This window comes from Oreochromis niloticus, linkage group LG4, assembly GCF_001858045.2.
Source record: "Oreochromis niloticus isolate F11D_XX linkage group LG4, O_niloticus_UMD_NMBU, whole genome shotgun sequence".
Lineage (NCBI taxonomy): Eukaryota > Metazoa > Chordata > Actinopteri > Cichliformes > Cichlidae > Oreochromis > Oreochromis niloticus.
The window spans coordinates 12,921,399-12,942,480 of NC_031969.2; the positions used below are offsets into that span (position 1 = coordinate 12,921,399).

The window sequence follows — 21,082 nt, forward strand, 5'->3', positions numbered from 1 at the left end:
AACCAGACGCTTAAACACATCCAACAACAACAAACACAGAAGCCCAGACAGCACCCACATTTCACAGTGTCCAAATACTCCCCTACAGCTATGGTGGACCTTTGAGAATCACACATATAGGAGCAAGGTAAAACTAAATTAGCACGCAACATGGCACTGTTGAAAAAAGAGTGACAGGGACCCGAGCTAAACACAGGCAGAAACACTGGTGTTTTTAATTTTTTTCCATTAATGTACATAATTTTTTGGTTTAAGCCTGGATTTGTTTGTTGACTGCTTTCTGTCCTTACACACTGAATCCCAATCATGTGTCACGATTGCATATCTATATTTCTCCCTCAGAGATCATTGTGCTATGGAGAAAAATCCAAAACATATTTTGACCTTTAAGAGATGAAAAATAATAGTTTCCTAAATTACTCCATAAGAGATAATAAAAAAAGCAGCGTTCAGAGAAGACCAGTCTCATTCAGTGTTCATTAAACTGCTCTGTGATTTTGAAACGATGCAAACGTGTCTCAGGTTGGTTTCTTTCCTCCAGATGTCAATCACAATTACAAACTACATTTTAACTTTGATGTGGAAAATGTGATTTATTTGCTTCATCACTATTACAGGCAACTACAACTGTGGGCCTCTTCTTTTTCTTTGAGCTCTTATCTTACATCACCTTGCGATGGCAGTAACTCAGTGCATTTATGCATGTAGAGATGGTCAAGATCAGTTTTTGAAGTTCAAACCGGGAGTCAGAATGAGTACGTAAAGTGATTTAAGGGACTTTGAACATGGAGCGGTTGTCGGTGAAAGACAGGCTGCTGATCAACTGGGATTTTCCCACACAACCATCTACTGTACAGATAATGGTCAGAAAAAGAGAAACTATCCACTGAGCAGCAGTTCTCTGGGTGAGCACGGCTCACTGATAAATGAGGTCAGAGGAGAATAGCCAAACTGTTTCAAGCTGATAGGAATGGATAAGAATGCAACAGTAAAACAACGAAGCACTAAATGCAACCAGCGTATGCAGAGGAGCATCTATGAATGCACAATAACTTGAATAACAAACCGTGCCTTCTGGTCTCATGAGTCTTGATTTTTGCTGTGATATTTGAATGGTAGGGTCAGATATAAACAACATGAAGGCATGGATCCTGCTTTGTATCAACAGTTTCGGTTGGTGTCAGTGTTATGGTGTGGCACACCTTGGGCCCCTAAGTACCAGCTGACCATCATTCAAACACTACAGCCTACCTGCATATTTTTGCTGATCATACCCATCCCTTTATGACCCCAGTGTACACACCTTCTGACCGCCGTTTCCACCAGGATAACACACCACATAGATCAAACATCTTGACCATGACAGTGAGTTTGCTGTATTTAAATGGCCTCCTCAGCCAACAGATCTCTATGCAACAGAGCACTGGGATGTGGTGGAACTGGAGATTCAGAGCTTGGATGTCCAGCTGACAAATATGCAGCAACTGTGTGATGCTATCATGTCATGTTTCCAGCACCTTGTTGAATCTATTTCAAGAAGAATTAATGCACTTCTGAAGGCAAAAAGTGTCCAACCCACTGTTAGCAAGGATCTGGTCCAATATATTTTTAGACCACCTGTATCAGACCAGTAGACTAATAATACCACATTCATGACAAGTGTTTCTACATAGACAGTTAGATGGCATGCTAACTTTTAACGAGACTCACAGCTTAGCTCTTTAACTGCAAGGCCAAGCTAATTTTAGGTATGAAGAATGAAGGTTCGTTGCCTGTTTCTTAGGCAGAACTGCCTGTCCTTGTTGCCTGAAAAGATTCCCCAAGCTCCAGAGCCTTTAGAGCCGATTGCTGAGTTGGGTCCCCAGGCAGTCTTTGGCCATCATTGTTCCAGCCTATAATGATTAGCCATTAGGCTCCTGTGCCATGACATGCCGTTGAGGCCCTGTTTCCACTGCACTAATTTTAACAGGGGATAAAAAAGAAGAAAAAGATGAGAAGAAGAGCATGAAAAAAGAGGGATTAGCAAGGAGAGGACGCACTTTCCCTCCCTGTCTCTCTCAGGTCCCCAACCAACACTTGTTCAAACATAAAGAGTTTTATTCTCTGCTGTGCCCTTCCTTAATATCTCACACTTCAAAATGTTCAAGTCCTCTGTGTGTGTGTGTGTGTGTGTGTGTGTGTGTGTGTGTGTGTGTGTGTGTGCAAATACATACCCCATGCCAGTTTCTCTTACTTTCTCTCTTTCTTCCTTCCCTCTATCTCTACGGGGTTAGAAGACTTAGCTGGCTCTCAGAGAGCTGTTGATTTAGCATTAAGTGTTTTAATGCAGGAGGGGAGCGGTGCTGACTCCAATACACTTTCAATCCGCCATATGCCAATAGAGAGGATGGCACCTGGACCTCTAGCTGGGACAATCTGATGAATAAATTAAGTGGCTCTCATCTCTATATCGATCTAAACAAACCTGCAGCATGTTTGTGCGATAGTGTGTGTAGTGAAGAGCAATGGGCAAGGTGGACTGTAAGTGTGGGAAGCTGGAAAGACTTGTACTGGAGAAAGGTGAGGGATTTAGGCTAGTGTGTAGTGTGAGTTTAAGTGTGTGTGTGTGTCCTCTCTGTCCAGGCCAATTTTTCCATCCATTGATCGTCAGTTCAATACCAGTATGGAAGCTGTGATAGCATCTTTAAGGCTATTAGCCTTTCACGCAGGAGGTCATACAGTATACATACACCTACACACAGGGCAATTTTTTTTGTCCAACTAACTTCAGATTAGTGGGGCTCTCAGACACAATGCAGCATGCACTGCGTGTCCCGGGCGCTGCACAGAGAAGTATTGGAGCATAAAGGAAAATACGCAGTTTTTAAAGCTTCCCGCAGGACTGCATCATTATGTCAGTAAAACATATAGGATGGCTCTTTATACCTTTTGTTGAATGAAAAAGAAATAAGCCTGTAGAGCTTTTAAGAGAAAACACATCACAAGCTTAAGCTGTGTTTAAAAATGACTGCGAAAAAAATCTGAAACACCTACTTGGATGTAAACCTGTTTTCGGGGAATCACCTTATACTGAGGTGAAAGTGAAGGCGAAATGATGATAAGATAAACTTCAACTACTGCACAAGTTCTGTAATCACTCATCTGCTTGCCTTCCTGGGTGTTCGGCTACTTTCTGTTCTTTACATGACTTCCCATGCTGTCAGTGTGAATGCTGATATCATTACTCTAGTCCAATCATCTTCTTGCCCACTTTCTTTGAGCTTCGCACGGTTTAAATCTGTGATCTCGGTCATTCTCCCTTTCAGACTCTCTTTTGTGCAACCCACCTCCTCCCCATCTCCACCTCGGACACCTCAGTCAGAGATCTCTTCAAGCTTCAGTCTTCATCTTCACCTCCACCAGCATCTAGACTCCGAGCGGTCCTGTACTAAATCCTATCACCTGTGATTCCGTTCTGCCGTGATGGGTCATCGGCGTCTAATCGCCAAATACATCAATTTGTCTTTTTCAATAAATCATGTTCATTTGTTCCAAGCAATCGTTTATCATTACAATGTTTAATTTGCCAACAAAGCATTCTCCAAAATGACTTAAGACCATTACACAGCGAATGCTTTTACAAAAAAATCAACATGAAATCCAGAAAATTTCAGATTTGACCTTGCTGTATAACGTATACACACTGAACGTGTTGTGTTTTTGCAGAAAATTCATCCTTAAAAAAATGCACTGCAAAAAAATGAAGTCTACATCAAGCTATACTGAGTTTGTCTTCATGTTAACAAATACATGTCACAAATTTGTCCAGCAGAATTACTCGGAGCAGCAGCAGAACAGCTGATTCATGTTTATGAGGGCAGCTCATAAACACAAAGCAATAATTTTAGGTGAAATTTAGCTGAATTATATAAAATCAAATTTTTATGTATTCAAATAATTATTGGTTAATGAAAATATTGTTGGTATAAGCCGTATGCCTACCAATCACCCAAATTTAACATTTTATATGTCCTTATGTGACAAAATCACATTACTTAAATTTAGCATTATGGGCATACAATTTTTTTCAGTGCACACAACCGGCTTTTCAAAATGGTCAAACCAGCCAACGGTCCTAAAACTCATGCAAAAGTATATAATGCTGCACTGCTGTATAATTGGGGAACTTGCAAGAGACAGACTTCAAAAACAGAAAAAAAAATCATAATTAAATCAAAAGAATCCAAAAAGCAAAAATCAATACAGCAAATGCTGCACTTTCCTCACTTTCTGTCTCTAGTAATGCATGAGGTAAGCCCCAAAAATGCTGCATCCCACATTTCCCATAATGTAACTTAGCAGCATTTTGTACACCCTCCCTCTCTTGTAAATGTTCACATTTATCAAACTCCACTGCTCCAGTTTGCAATGCTGGCTTTCCGTTATGATAAATGGACACATAAGGGAATTGAGCCCCCCCCCCTTTAATAATTAAATGGTTAAGCAATGGTTAGACATGCTATGCACTTGCTAGAAGTTTCTGCTGGCATAAAGCACTGCAGAGAGGATGGACAGAGCAGCTTCTGAGTAGACACAAAACAAACTATTTCTGTCATTCCTATGCACAAAACCCTCTGCATCCCACAGGATCAGGGTATTTAATATGATCATATGTATATCATCAACATTAAATTCCATACATAAGAAGGAACTGTTCCATATCAGCTATCTGCGCTGTTCATGCTACAGCCACCGTGAGATTCAGCTTCTGATACTCTCATGGAGTAGAAGCTAGCCAGAGGTGCAAAGTCTGTTAATGAAATCAAAACATGTAATTGTTAAAGTTCTGTTAAAAAATGTGATAATTGATTCAAAAGTGAACGAAGCTGCCGATTTCTTCTTTCAGATTGGATTGTGCTCGCCTTAGCTCTTGAACCCTTTTCTGAGCAGTTTCTGCCATATTTCAAACCAAAAAATGACAAAACGGTCTCTGCCTATGCAGCCACCCTTGGAAAACCCCAGAAACTATTCTAATGGTTGTCAAACCACATATTTAAGGATATATACTAAAGTGTCAAAACTCACTGTTAAGGTGAGGTTGTCAAATGGCATCTTTATGGGGGAAAGAGTTAATTATGTAGTAGATGTGAATTTGTCACCCAGCAATTGGCTGTTTCTTGCCAAAGATATTGCAGCTGTCATATTTAAATATAGATTAAACTAAATGTTCCCAGACCCCTCCCACCTTGTTTGGAATATAGAAACAGAAGGACAAGATTTTACTCTACATACATACATGAAAAAAAAACACACAAATATGAAAAATAGTGTACAGTACTTATAAACACAACCCATTTTGAAAAAGCTCGTGAATTGTTGCAGAACTGCCTGGCAGATGTTAAAGCCGTGACCTCTGAACTGAACGTGAAAGGAAAGCTTTGGAAGCTAACACATTTGAAAATATCATCTGTCACCTCCGCTCCCCTGGGGCTTTCTGACAGAGCAGTGGTTTGTTGGCCTGAAAAAAAAAGCAGTGGTCCAACACTTCAGATGGACAGCTCCACTTCTTCGTGCAGTCGTTGCAATTTGCGCGACAGAGATCGGACTCATGTGAATCATCCTATTCAGTGCATTTAGCTCACTTTTCATCTCAGCACAATGAGCCTTAATACAGCCCTAAAAATAGAAACCGCCTCCAAAATGGCACAGAAACTGTCTGAGCTTCACAATCACTGTCTCAATGCAAGAGGGAAAAAAAAGAAGAAAGAAAAAAGAAAACAAGCAGACACATAAAAGAGAGAAAGCAAGAGTGGTGTAACACGCAATTCATCATCCTCTGTCAATGTCCCGCAAAATCTCTTTACCTCTCTGCTGTATTTTCTCATTGCATCTCTCTGGTTTTCCTCAACCTTCCCTCATTTTTCCTCAGCTAGTCAGGCTCTGACATCATGCTGTTCTGTTTGCATGAATTACACATAAGTGTGCACAAACACACACACACAGAGATGTGTACCGTTCGCGTGCTCGTGCGCTTGTCTGGGGAAAACGAACCATGTGATTTGCTTCTGTGACTGTGAAAACAACCCAATAATCATGCAGTAACTATTGATGCATTGTGTATGATGTTAATAAAAAACTGCTTGTGTGTACGTGTAGGTGTGAGTGTGACAATAAACCCAATTGCTCGTCTTCCCCTTGATTGGATTTGTTGTTGTAAAACTCGCCCATTCTCTGGAAAGTCCTGCGTGTCTCTGTGTGTGTTTTGGTGTTTGTGTGTGTCTGTGTGTGTGTGTGTGTGTGTGTGTGTGTGCGTCTGATGACGTAATACAGCCTACATTTTTCTTCCTTTCCCTGCGACTGCATTTGTGCGTATGTGTGTGTTTACAGCCTCCGAGAGCTTATGCAGTGTGTCATCGGGATGACTCAAGCGGATGTACAGTAGTTGTGTGTGTAGGTACGTGTGTGTATTTTCTCTCTGGAAGTGAGGAAAAACAACACTGTGGTAAATGTGCGCATTTTGCTCTTGTGTTTCCTGTCGGCGCGTGTGTGTCTTTGTGTGTGATTCCTGAGGTAAGGCCACAGGCTGGCGATGACCTGCTTCTATATGTTAAACTGGAATTTACATAAGTTCTCTTTGTGCATATTTCACTGTTCTTTTATTACTATATTAACAGATAAGAATCACAGCCCGTATCTGCAGCTCTAAGCAGCTTTCTGCTAATTGTTTTGGTTTGCTGGTGTGCACCGGTTGAGTGATACACAAGCTTATTAAACGCACCCTGTCAGGATTTGGTCTCGCCAGGAATCGCTGAGAATTACACAAGAATACATGGAGTTGTTATCAAAGTGCTGTTATGTTTACATGAAGTCTGAGGATTATCAAAACAAGAGCGGTTCAAGTTAAAGCAGCAGAGGCTGAGATATTCCAAATTTTTGTTGTTGATTTTTTTTCTACTGTTCGTGTCTCCATTTTCAGTTTGGGGGCCTAATCTTAGACAACAATTTAGTTCAAGCTGTCTTCACAGTAGGGGTGGGTGAATTAGTCTTATATGTTATATATGATACTTTCTCTCTCTCCCCTGACCCCCAATCAGTCGCGACAGATGGCCCCTGCCTGAGCCTAGCTTTACCTGGTTTCTTCCTGTTAAAAGGGAGTTTTTCCTTCCCACTGTCACCAAGTCCTTCCTCATAGGGTTTTTTTTCCTAATATAGTAGGGTCTTATCCTAACAATTATAAAGCACCTTGAGGTGACTGTTGTTGTGATTTGGAGCTATATAAATAGGACTGAATTGAATTTAACTTTATTTACTAATGACGAAGCAAAACACTGAACATGTTATCAATGATTGCAGATTACAGACATCAGCATTTTTAAGTGTGAGGAAAATTAAGGACATTTTCCATCTTTCTTTTACACTAAGCTACTGTCGTTGATGACACACTTCCTAATTTGAAGTGTCAATCGATTGCTGCAACGTACCAGCAGCATCAGAGGCATTTTAGTCCAATCCCAGTGTCACAACACAAGTCAGATATCAGCAAAACAACCTACCTCAGGTTGTGTTTTCTCTGGAAACTTTAAGGGTATAACGTGACTGTTTAACACTTCAACAATAAATAAAGTGTTAACCCTTAACTCTCCAGGATCTCCACAGTTTTGTCTTAAAACAAAACTGAGTAATCTTCTCTCTACCTGGGACGTTCCATCTTGGGTTCAGCTTTTTAACCAGTTAAAACCATGCTTTTCAACCATGTGACCACATCAGTAATTTCCACCCACCGTTTACTCTTCCTGTCATTTGGACTGCAGCTGGCGAGCGCTGCAGCGATGCTCAGTTGAGTCATTTCTTTACTTTCGGGCTGCACATCACAAGCCGCTGGTATCTCTTCCTTGCAGGTCTCCATAGTCTGGTTGTTCTCGATGGTGTGTTTTTACCTAATTAGTGAAGCAAGTTTGTTGCCTCCACTTTTAACAGTTTCCTTGTGCTTATTAGAGGTTGGTGAAGTAGCTTCTTTTTCAGGTATGAAATTGTCTTCGGAGGCTGACACAGTGCTCTTGCTCTCTGACGTGCGTGGGTTTGTCTCGCTGTCATGCACCCTATGGATCGAGAACTCATGGATTTGCAACATGACACTTTTATATCACGCAAAAATTTACACTGCAGGTATTATCCCAGACAGTATTTAAAGGTGTCGATATAAAGGGAGTAAAGGTGTATTGCACATATATCACAGTGTGATATATCAGCTAGTTGTCATACTTTTTCTACTGCAGCTTCAAAGCTATCATCACGCTGCAGTGGGCATTTCGTTAATAATAACCTGAAAAATGTATTTAAGAGACGTCCTGCTGATAAACCCTGACTACTTTACTCTTCAAACCTATGCCTGATTTTTACTTTCATGTCTGCTTCCTCCTGTGTGCGTTACCTGTTTTACCAACTTACTTTTTTTGTTTTATTTTTTGACTTCTGTGAGCAGACTCATTGCTGTCCCTCTCTCTCCCTTAGCGACAAAATGAGCCCCAGTCACCAGGTGAAATGCTGTGTGACATAACACTCCTGGTCACACAGGCTTAGTCAGAGAAAGCAGCCACCTAAATCCTCTCTCACAAACAACCAAACACATTCAAATAGGTACACACTGACACACACACACGCAGTGGAAAGGAGTGAGAGAGATTAGGAATCCCAAGTATTTATGAGATTTTTTTTTATTCATTTACCTATCCACACACACACACACACACACACATACAGACTAACAGTTTGCACCCCTTTAAGCGACTGTATTTACAATGACGAGTCAGCAGTTAGTCTAAGCTGGCGTGCAGGGTTATGTACAGGCTGACGCACACACACATACACACTTACGGGCCAGCACTGCGGCTTCTTTTGTCATCTTACTCACTTTCTCTGACTAACTCCTGCCTCAGAGGTGTGGTCATCCCGCAGTTCTTTAGTTTGGGCTTGAGGAAAGAGCTCATTGTATGAAAACATTGTAGCGAGAAAAGGTGACCCAGTTCTGCTTAGGAAATGTATTCATTTCTGAGGTGTGAAGCCCTTATAGCTAATTCATTCATAGACTTACTTATTTACAGTGGGAGAAATAATTATGTGATCCCCTCCTGAAGTTTGATCACATCCAAAGAAACGAATGGTGGTCTCATTTTAAACTAAATATTAACCCAAAATCCAGAAAAATACACTACATAAAAGTTATACAATGATTTGCATGTCAGTGAGTGAAATAATATTTGATTCCCAGGCAAATCATGACCTAGGGAGAAACCCTTGTTGGCAAGCAGGAGTTGGTCAGCGGGTTTGTGTAAATCTCAGGAGGGATTTGGGCCCACTCCTCTTTACAGAAACTCTCTAAATTATTTTGGTTGTTTGGCTGCTGCTTGACAACTTGAAGCTTCAGGAAGAAAGATGTATTGGTGAACAGAATCATAAAACATAATGTTTCAGACTCTGCTGTTCTTTGGCTCATTTCTCTTCCTCCAAACACAGCAGCTCAAGTTGATGATGCTACTTTTCAGTGCCTGGGCTGATCCACCACCTTTCTTGTGCTCATCATCACCCGTGAACAAAGATCTTCTATGGAGCTCCAGATCGGGGGTGAGTGCACCAACAGTTGTCACCTTCTTACAAAGCTTCTAGCTGATGGTGTTGTAGCTCATTCCAGCCTTCTGCAAGTCCATAGTCTTGTCCCTGATGTCCTCTTACAGCTGTTTGGTCTTGCTCGTGGTGGTGGAGAGGTTGGAATGGAAGAAACTGAATCTGTGTACAGATGTGCTTTATACACATAATGACCTGAGTTCAAGCGTTTCTCTAATAGATTGATATATAGTAACCTTATATTCTAGGGGATCAAACACTTATTTCACTCAGTTACATTCAATCCATTTTCTGGATTTCTGGTTGATATTCTGTCTCTCTACATTAAAAATGAAACTATCATTAAAAAAAAGTGTCCATTTATTTGTAAATAATCAAAATGACAAATTAAACAGGAGGTCAAATAATTATTTCCTACACTGTAAGTGCTCAGTTCAGTTTTCTTTTTTTTATCCTGTAAATCACACTATTCCTGCGTAAGATAAACTGGGCTACAGCATGACACATAGCAAACAATTACACCAAAAAACACATTGCAATTAAAACTAATATGTTGCCCCATTAAACAACTTTCTATCCCCAGCTGTGTGGAGGTACGCCCTAGTCGACAAGGTTGCGATGATTGATGGCTCTTTTTAGTGTGTATAGCATGTCAATGAAGCACAGATGCTTGGAAAGTTAAATGCTCTGCTTTTCTATGGTAGAAAATCAAGGAGAGTACAGACGGTAAAGAGGCTTTTCATTTAAGTGAAAATTCCAGAAAGAAAAATAGGTGGTATTCACATCAAAATAAAGTGGCATGATGGCAAGGATTTGAGAAATTTTTCAATTGATGGAAGTACCCTACAATATTACCCTAACGTGGATCACCTCAGATAACACAACACTATTTTTGTTGTGTATTTGCATCAAAAAACGAGTAAGCTACAGGAATCAGCCCCAGATTTCTGTAGTACCGTTTAATACACTTGCATCTTTGTTAACTATGTTTATGGACAATCTTCATGTAGGATTATTCAGTTTTGCACCTTTGTAGCATTATTTTTTTCACATGACAAAAGTTTAGAACACTGTTGATTGCTTATGTAGTCAAAATTTCAGGAAATAATTGAAGTGCTGTAATTTTGTAGAGCTGGCAGTTTGTCTGTTTGAAGCAGTGTAACTGGATTAATTAGCCAACCAGAATCCAGTAATGTCCTCGGTTTTGTTCAGTAAGTTCTCATAATGGCTCACTTTTATCCTGACACACAATGTGCTGTGACACAAATTTGAAAATGAACATTTAAAGGACAATTACAACAAACTGCCAAAAGCCACAGCACTTGAAATAGTTAAAGATATGAATTAATCACCACTTGAAATGGCCGAGTCCCCAAACAATCCTTTTAAAATCGAGACAGGCTTGTGATTTATTAAGATGACTGCCGGCCACAAATGAATAAGCACGCATCGAAATCACGTACACACGAGATTAAGGGTGGGAGAGGTAACGAGAAGAGGGTAAGAGGGTTAATGACTGTCTTCAAAACAAGACGGGTAGGATCGCACTTGTTAGTGCGCGTGCACACACACGAGCGTGCACGCGCTCACACAAACGCGTTCACGGGTCAGCCTGATGAAAACGCACGCGATAGACTGATGGGCCCGCTGACAATACACCTCTTGTCTTTTCGCTTTCTATTTATGTCATACATGCCTGCATGTCACAAAGTGAGAAAGGTGGAGAGCAGAAGGGAAAGGAATATAAAACAAAGGACGTGGGAGATTGAGGTGAGGAGAACATGACAAGGGGGGGAGAGAGCGAGAGAGAGAGCGAAAAAAGAGAGTGATAGTGTTTGAGCCAAGAGGGTAGCTCTTTGTCTTCCTAATGGAGCCATTACCTCAAGGTGTGTGACCCTAAGGGGTCAGTTTCACACAAACACACACACACATACACACACTCTAAGAGGAAAATATAGATTGTGGTATGAGTAGAACTGCCAAGAGCTGAAGGACAAGCTGAAACACTGTGTAATTTGTATTTTATTATCAGATGTTGCTGCCTCACTCCCAAATTCTGCCTGATAGCACTCCTTCTTTTTTAAAATGGTCTTAAGCAACAGTTCTCCAGACACTGGCTGTTTTTTTACTATTTTGCAGTGCATAATAACTGGACTGAAAATCAGTGAAACAGGTGATGAAGAAGCGATGTAAAATCTTTGTTCAAGTTGTCATCAGTATGATTGGAGGAGGTCAGGACAGAAGCACAACAACGAGTCATCTGTAAAACATGGTGGGGGCTCTGTCATGGTTTGGGTTAAACTTCAGCCACTGGTGTTGGGGATCTTGTCCAAACTGATGGACTTATGAATGCATTAAAGCGCCATCAGATTATGATCCACCGTGCAGTTCCATCATCTGACTGGCAACAGCTTCATTTTCCAGTGTGATAATAATCCCAGAAACACTGCCAAAGCAGTAAAAGCATACCATAGCAAAACACACAAAAGTCATGGATGGGCCTCCCCAGAGCCCACACCTCAATATAATTAAAGTAGTGTGGGATCATGTTGAGAAAGTACAGAGCAAAAGTTAGAAAAATCCAAAGAAGAGCTTTGAATGTCCTTCAAGAAGCTGGACAACTATTCCTGAAGACTACTTAAAGAAATGAAAACAAACCCTGGCTGAGAAGACGGTGATAAGATGGTCAGAATTGTACAAACTCTGGATGTTTGCAGATGTCTGAATAAATCGCTGCACCTATTTCCAATTTTTCTAGCAAACTAAAAGTAAAGTAAAATTTTATTTATATGGCACCTTTCAAGATAAAACCACAAAGTGCTTCACAGCAACAGAAACTCACAAACAACCTCAAACAAACAAAATGACAAAAACGAAACGAGGGGCGGCTCAAGACTTTTGCACAGCATTGAATTGTCTGTTTTTCGTACATCTATGTTTAGGCCCCTCCACAGGTACTGATCTCTCTCCCCACCCACATTACCTCTTCTGTCACTCACTACCTTTACTCCACTCTTCTTGCCTGTGTCCCGCATTACTCTTTCCCTTCATTGCCATCCATTCCCTGCTCACTGCACTGAACTCTACCTAATTCAAAGTGAAAGTCACCTTTTTGTGCAAAGAGTTGCTGTCACACACCAACAGTATGCATGCACACATACGCACATGTCCAAGGTACTGATATCCCATGTGCGTGTTTATCTACAACAGGACATGAAATGCAATTACATTTGTCCTTGGGAACATTTCAGTCGCTCTCTGTCCGCTTGAGGCAAATTACCTATTCAGCAGTATCACACATGAACTGCAAAATATGAGTGCGGGTATGTGTTTCTGCTCTGTGCTGCAATGACATTCTTATGGGAACATTACACACTAACGTACATTAAGCTGTACAAATGACTAATGTGAAAATCACATTCATGAAGTACACCATGTGACTTGAAGGTGATGCTTAAGCATGAGGAAAAAAAAATGCCACCAACATATTTAAAAGAACATTTTTTTTAGAGTTATACAGCATCCTTTTATACATCAGATATAAAGTAAGAACAAAGTAACCAGATCTGATGAAGATCTGCTACTCTCGCACAGGCAACCAGTTAAAATGCCCCCCACCCCGATCCGTGTATCTCTCTCTTATTGTCAGCACTCTGACAGAGTGTAATTGAAGAAAATAAAAACCCCAGAGAAGAGGATCAATTACTCGGTGTACAAGACCGGAGCGATGTTTTCATATTAGAATGATAAAGTGTTGCCCAGAGTTCTGTGCTTTGAGAGGAGAGAGTGAGAGAGGGGAGGCAAAACAGAAGGAGAAAAAGATGAATGGGGAGAAAAGAAGAAGAGACACAGATGGGAGAAGTGAGAGACAGATGTAGTTTTAGTAGCGTTTACTAATGTGACGGCATTGTATGTGTTAGAAAAGGCTATTACTTTGTTTTCCAGTGTGTGTGCGTGTACATCACAGGAGATTTTGAGTGTCTGAGAGTGAACCGATCTGTATTAAGTTGTAAATTGGAAGGGTGTGATTGCGCCTGCTGCTGTGAGACTCGGTTATCTTTCAGCCTCATCACTGCCAGCGGTCTCTGTGCTCACTCGGAGATAACACAGGAAACAATGGCAGGCCTAATTCAACTGTGTCCATATACCTTCAATAAGAGCGAGAAGGTAAGAGGAGGGGGAGCAGGGGGACACAAGCGGCCGAGGGACAGAGGAGGGCAGGAGACGGTGAAAAGGAGTGAAGGGATGAAAGTTTTTTAATGAAGACTGGAGGAGTGCAAGTGGGAGCCTCGCAGCTCTGAGTGACTTCAATAGCCTTTCCTCCCTTCCTCAGCCCATTGATGCCACTCAATTAAATTCTAATCAATGGAAAAGCCTCATTATCCCCGCTGCCTACAATGCTGTGGAATTGATCTCAGTCCCCGAGGTCCATCCATACAATGCAAAATTACAAAGTTTTGGTCTGCAGGGCCGGTGTTAGTGGCTGCAGGACATCTACATTCTGATAAGACAGCATATACACACGGCCTTTGCAGACAATTCAAATCAATTACCCAAGTCTCTACTTAACAGAGATCCATGAGTTTGACTTGAAACTGCACGTTGGCTCCTCACAGAACAAACCTACAATCTCAGATGGGGTTGCTGTGCTGAAAATTTCAATTTCAATTCTGAAGATGGCACAAACCACAGCGTAAGCACACATGCAGATGCATACACAATTGAAGTTAAGGGAGAAAAATGTGGGTATTTTCAGCCAGAGACGAGGACAAAGGGTGTGCGGGGGGGAGATCTGTTTGGAAAGCACCTGCCGATGACCCCAGGGAAGCAGACAGATGATTCGCCACAGAGTCAGAGACAGCCTGACAGCTCTCAAACACACATACAACACACACCAAAACCCGAAGACTATATAAGTACAAGCTGAGTAGGTGACTTGAAAGCAATTTACCCCATCTACGCATTACCCACACACAAACTTTTTCCCTTTGTTTTTGTCTCAAAGACACGCGCACACACTGAGAAATGCAGTAGTAAGCAGAAATAGGGAAATAGAAAAGGGCAGGGGGAGCGGGTGTCATCCTATCATAAATGCTCTGGGCCATCTTTTGCATTCTTTTCTGATTCATACATGTTGTGCATCTGCTAGATAAAAAAAAAAGCAGTCCGAGAGCCTGACCCTCCCATACCATCATTTCACGTCTTTAAATCTTTGAATTTCAGCCCAGAAACACATATCCAGTATTGTGGGAGGAGAACTATTACACTAACTGCTCAATCATTAAATTCTCATTTGCAATCTTTCCTCGTTTATGAGATAAAGAGGTAACCGAGAACACAATTTCTGTTGTTGTTATCACACCTGGATTATTTGTCAGTTTATGACGGGTACAAAGTTGCTAATTAAATGCTGGGAAATTCTCCAGCTGGAATGAGTGTTTCTGTAAAGCCATGTGCAGAATTATTCTGCTTATGAATGACCAATTTCCTCATTGCCGTGACTTTTTGTCCAGACCTCAGGCATCTCTATTGTAATCATTTCCTGGGTAGAACGTGCTATTTAAATGGCTCCGGTGAAAAGAAATGACAGTCATGCACTCTAAATCCACTAAAAGAGATGGAAGAGAATAAAAAACCGTAAAAAATTATATCAATGTAATTTTCAGATTATGCTTCCATGCTGATGTTGCAATCCCATACATAATACCCGAGCACGTGGCACTGCCGCTTTCCACTGTCACATAACAAAGACCTGCTGGAGTCGTGACAAGAAATCTATAGGGAAATTTCAGAACACCAAGGATGGCAGGTGTATGATATATCTCACTCCTACCCCCAAAAAGCCAATCTTCTTCCTAACAGCCGAACCATGAAACACATCCAACCGGCTGTGGTGTTGTTCTGATGCAAACGCCTGAGGAGAAATACAAACAGCTGCCTAAAATACACGCCTGAGGGTGTTACCAAGACGGCATCAAAGTGAAAGGTTTGCAAGGAAGCTCCAAGCACAGGGACAGATAATCTGATGCTTCCTACTAACACATTTTAATCACATCATAGTTAACCAGCCAAACATCATAAGGATTTAGATTTTGTAACTCAGACAGCCGTTAATGTAACCTTTGAAGAATATTTGTGCATGTCAGCTAAACAAGGTGACAACTTAAAACACATAATCACAGTAATGTTGTTTTTTTTTGTTTGTTTTTATACCAAATTTCCCCTTGTGGGACAATTAAAGGATTATTCTATTGTTTTTTGGTTTATTTATGACATGCAACATGCAAAATCCCCACCACAGAGTAATATTTAGTCAGCTGTGGCATTTAATATTAATATTTAATGAAATGGGATCAAATTTCAGCAGCACAGATTAAATAAAAACATAAATAATGCACACAGTGCTTAACAAATGTATTTGACCAGCTGTCATAAAAACAAGAAAACAACAACTTTTTGTAAATCTCTATAAAATTAGTTGAAAACTGTTCAAAGGCTGTTTTCTTGTAGTTGTGTCAGTGTTGATGGTATACTTGTACATAAACCACCTCATTAGACACTGATGTGTCACTCCATACCAAATTCATGAGTCAAAACATATGTTGTCCACCTAAGTGGACATGTAAAAAACTCAGTGAAAAGTACATGTTTAAAAAAAATGAAGTTCAAAAATCTTTTTTTCATGCCTAAAGATGAATAAAAAACTTAAGAAAAAAATCCGGATTGTGGTTTTCATAATCCATGCATGAAAGGGTTAAATAGTTGTAATTTGGCATCTTTATAAGGAAATAAAAATATTATTATACTTTTTTCACCTTTTTTTTTATAAAACAGTAAATTTGAAAATTCATGGATAACAACAACGATTATATATAAGATTAAAAATATCATTTTGATTAAAGAGCTTGTGCAAACTGGTGGATTACAGAAATGTAAGAACATTGCATGGTCTCCTTAAATACTCCACTACAGTAGATTCCTACATAGCGCACTTAGAAAAACAGTCCGTGTTGATGACTCTTTTACCAACATCTGGTTCATTCCTGTTTCATTTAGTAAACAGTAGTTTTTCACCCTGAAACTTGAACTCAATCTGAACCACATCCCATGCTGACACTGCATGGGACGTGGATGTTGTTACAGGCTCATGAGCACTGAATGTACAATTCAGTTTTAACGTTTGACAGTGCAGCTCTGAAGGTTAGCAGAAGTGGAGAAACCCATCCTATCCGCCCACCAATATATATTATAAAAATACTGAAACATATTTAAGTATTCATAATTTTAGGTTTGCCCCCCCCCTAAAAATGTGTACATGATGAAATTAAAACTTAAATTAAAGGTTCCTAGCTGCTTTTACTTCTTCATCTACATCAGTTTTCTAAACCACTGAATACATATTGATTTTTGGAGGCAAATCTCGCCTTTGGAGATATATACTGAGAGAGAGTAAGCAAACACAAGAGAACACTGTAAGCAGCGCTTCTGGGCTGTTGGAGAAGAATGCTAAACACAGCTTTAGCTGGCCTTGCTGTGAAGTGACAGCGCTGCAAAGCCATCATTTATGACTGCATGCTTGTGTCTGGAAACGGCAATAAATTACAGATAATATACTGCAAGGATACACAGTTAAATGAGGGATCTTTTAGTCTTTATCTGTAGCCAGCTGTGTAAAATGGTGTGTATGAGGCTGTCGTGGTGGATGCATTTCAACAATGAAGACGCGTGATCAAATGTAACAGGCAGATGTATAAACACATGCAGCTAATATGACTTAAGAGGAAACTGGCTCGCATTGCTTGAAATTCATGAAGTTTCTAAAACCTAACTCTGCATAACTCTGAACCTTAACCTTAACCTAAGCCTTACATTACCGTGACCGTGAAATATGATATCTTAAATTTACTTGCAGAATAATTTTCTAAATAGAAGTAAAATATCTTTTGAGACTAGCTTCAATTACTGTTTGTGTTAACAGGCTGATTTCCAGTTCTTATTTCAGTTCTGTGTAACTGTGTGTGTGTGTGTGTGTGTGTGTGTGTGTGTGTGTGTGTGTGTGTGGGTGCACCGTTCTTTTTCTCTTTCCTGTCACGGCACATTTCTCAGTGGGCGTGCACTAACAATGCCCTCTCCTCCTTGTCAAGGTTGAACTAAGCTAACATCTCAAACACACACACACACAAAAGCTTGCTCACATTGCAACTAACACGCTCAAAAAAAAAAAAAGCTGCACACGCAAACATGTGCAAAAACTCACCTCATCCTGACTTCTTATCAAACCTCTGAAATGAGCTATTGAAAAGTCAGTGATTTCAATTAAATCCAGCCCATTAATAACAAACCTCAGTCTCCATTCATTCGGGATCTTCAGTATTCAGGCACAAAAAAGCCAGGGTCAGGCAGGCAGCGCGTGGGTTTACTGCAGTGAAGGGAATAAAGGACCACTTCTTTCAAGGACAGCTTACCTGAGCTATCACAGAGTGGTGGTTTACCTGGAGATAGTGTTAAGAAGAAGTTTATTGTATAAAGAACTACAGAGAAACATCACCTCAATAAACATTTTTTAAAAAGAAAAAAACCTGCCTTTCCTGGCACACCCAGCCTTGGTTTTGAGCTACATGTGGTCCATTAAAGGTAATGGAAAAATAGTGGTGGTTAGGCAAATTACACTATAAAACCACTGTGTTGATTTTACACCGCCGCTAGCTTCTGTATATGTGAATGCAACCCCCTGCCCCGTAACTTTAAGTAACAGTGAGGCTAATACCCCATTCTCAGCACAAATACAATGGCCTCACTCTCCCTGTCTTTATATCTCTTTCACTCTCTTTCATTCCCTCCCTTTCTCTCTCAGGTGTTTCAGCAGGTAAAAACCCCATTTCCCTGTTCCCCTTAGGGAGCGCTGACCTAACTGTCGGTACTCCCGGGAGCCCCAGCTAACTCTGCAGACCCATTTGTCAACGTTGACCCTGAAACACTCCCTCTTTCCATCCCCTCTATATCTGTCTTCCCTCCCTACCCGTTTTCTCCTCTTCTGGTTCTTCGGCTATTTTTAAGTCTTCCCCACATGTCTCGCTGTACGCTTGTCCTCCCAAAAAGGCTATAGAAACATCAAAGGCTGGATAAGAAAGACAGAAAAGGAGAGCATGAGGGGAAAGGACATAGAAAAAGGCAGAAATATTACTGAAGTGAGAAGGAAGAGCTTTTAGGCACTGATGCTAAAATACTATACATCAAAACTGTGAGCTCATCTTTAACAGTGACTCAGATGTGTAATGTGAAAGGTGTCGCTCATAGCAAGAACCCACAAAGACTCATCGTCTGACTCTGCAGTTAACCTCAGCTTTATGGAGCATTTTAGTGTCCTGCAGCTCATTATTTCACTTTCAAAGCCGAAAGACTTCATTGTTTTGCTTTAGTCTCACGACTCCCATCAACCTAATTTCCGGCTTCACCAGGCAAAAGCACTCGGCTGAAAAGTTCTAATAAACCCACTGTACACTTACAGCACCAAGAGCAGACAGCATTATCAGCTTCAGGACGGTGCAAAAGTCTTGATCTACCACACATTTCAATATATTTTGCTTAGAAGAAGCCAGGCTTTACTGTAATTTTTTAAAGTGGTTTTGAGCAATGGCTCTCCAGGCTTTCTGAAGGTCTTTCAAACATTTTCTTAGGCACTTTGTTACCAGCAGCCTGTTGCAAAAACACATAATTTATACTCTTTTCTTTGATCTATGAAAGATAACACAGTTTGATGGCAATAAAATAGTATTTTACCACCAACAAGGTCATTCACAAAAAGGTACTGGCAAAAAAACTCTGCATATCTCACCATGCAGTGTCATTAGAAAATGTAATGAAACTAGACAAGTCAAAGACACAAGAAGAATGGCCAGGCCTAAAAAAAAGGAGTTGGAAAGTACCTGAGGCTTTAAGGAAAAAATCCAGCAAATACTTGACACAGGACCTAAGAGATGGACTGCTACTGTTCACTGAAGCCTCGTTATTGTCTCCATGGAGTGTTGGCTGTCAGAAAGCCGTTCTTAGGGAAGCAACGCAGGGAGAAAAGGCTGAAGTATGCTGAACTACACAAGAACTGGACTGAAAATCAGTAGCAACTAGTTTTTGTGAATGCTGAATCCAAATTTGAAATCTTTGGTTCAAATCATCAACAATTGCTACAAAGGAGGTCGAGAGAGGTACAACAGCAACCCATCTGTACAACATGATGGAGTCACTGTGATGGTTTGGGGCTACATTTCAGCCAGTGGGGTTGGGGACTTTGATCCAAACTGATGGATGAACGATGAACGCACTAAAGTACCATCAGATTTTGATCCACCGTGCAGTTCCATCATCTGATTGGCAACATTCATTTCCCAGTTTGGTAATAATCCCAAACATACTGACGATGCAGTAAAAGAATACCATAGAAAAACACACAACAGTCATGGATTGGCCTCCCCAGAGCCCAAAGCTCAACATTACTGAAGCAGTGTGGGATTATCTTATGAGAGAACAGAATAAAAAGGCAGCCAACATCCAAATAAGAGCTTTCAATGTCTTAAAGAAATGACAAGAAAGCTGCCTAAGAGAGTTCAGGCTGTGTTAAAGCGTAAACGTGGTCATATCATATACTTGTCAGATTTGTACAAGCTGCATTTGCCTTATACGTGTTAACTTTCCATGTATGTTTGCATATGTGTCAATACATTTCTGCACCTATTTCCCATTTTCCTAATAAAATCTAATCCATTAATGTGTACATCACAAAAAAACAGACTACTAACATGTTAATAAAAAACAGAGATTCATTTTGAGTACCTGAGGCATGAACTTAACAGGTCACACAGAGCTAATATTCACAGAGGTCATGTACAGTAATTACAATATGCAAGAGGGGAGTTAATAGGATGCACACTGACTTCCTCAGCAAAATCCTTATCTCTAATAACCACACTATCAACTTAATTAAAGACTTCTTTTTTAAAAAGCCCCTCAGCCTTGCTCAGGTTTTTCTCTGCGCTTCTTATTCTATCTTTAACGCTCTCATTTGTGCCCATTTTGTCTTTTTCTGGCTGCTGCTTTGTCAACGCGAAAGCTGTTGAGTCACTCTTTCCTCGTCTCCATTGTCTTCCCCCTATCTTTGAAGTCGCCCGAATTCCGCAACACCGCGGCCTCGAAGCGCAGAGCCCACTGCACTGTGTCAATTACATGATGCGACGCGACACTCTAAGGACTACATATTAAGGACTCTCCAGTTAAAAGAACCAAGAGCGCTGAGACAAGTCGCAAGTGACCTGAAAACTAAAAATAGTTCCTCCCAAAAAACTAGTCTTTCACTGCAGCATTTAAAACTGGCAAGACAAAAATGCAGTCGCTGAAACCTACATCAGAAGCCCCCTGCAACTCACGTAGCTATCGTTCTATCTTATAGCAAACCGTTATGCATGACATAGATAACATGCTTCATATCTGA

General features: G+C 40.6%; 1 protein-coding gene across 2 annotated transcripts in view; it reads right to left on the reverse strand.

Annotated features, from left to right (window-relative positions):
• The window catches only part of grin2aa (glutamate receptor, ionotropic, N-methyl D-aspartate 2A, a), a 162,588-nt gene that overhangs the window by 114,671 nt on the left and 26,835 nt on the right, over positions 1-21,082 (reverse strand). The window lies entirely within an intron of this gene.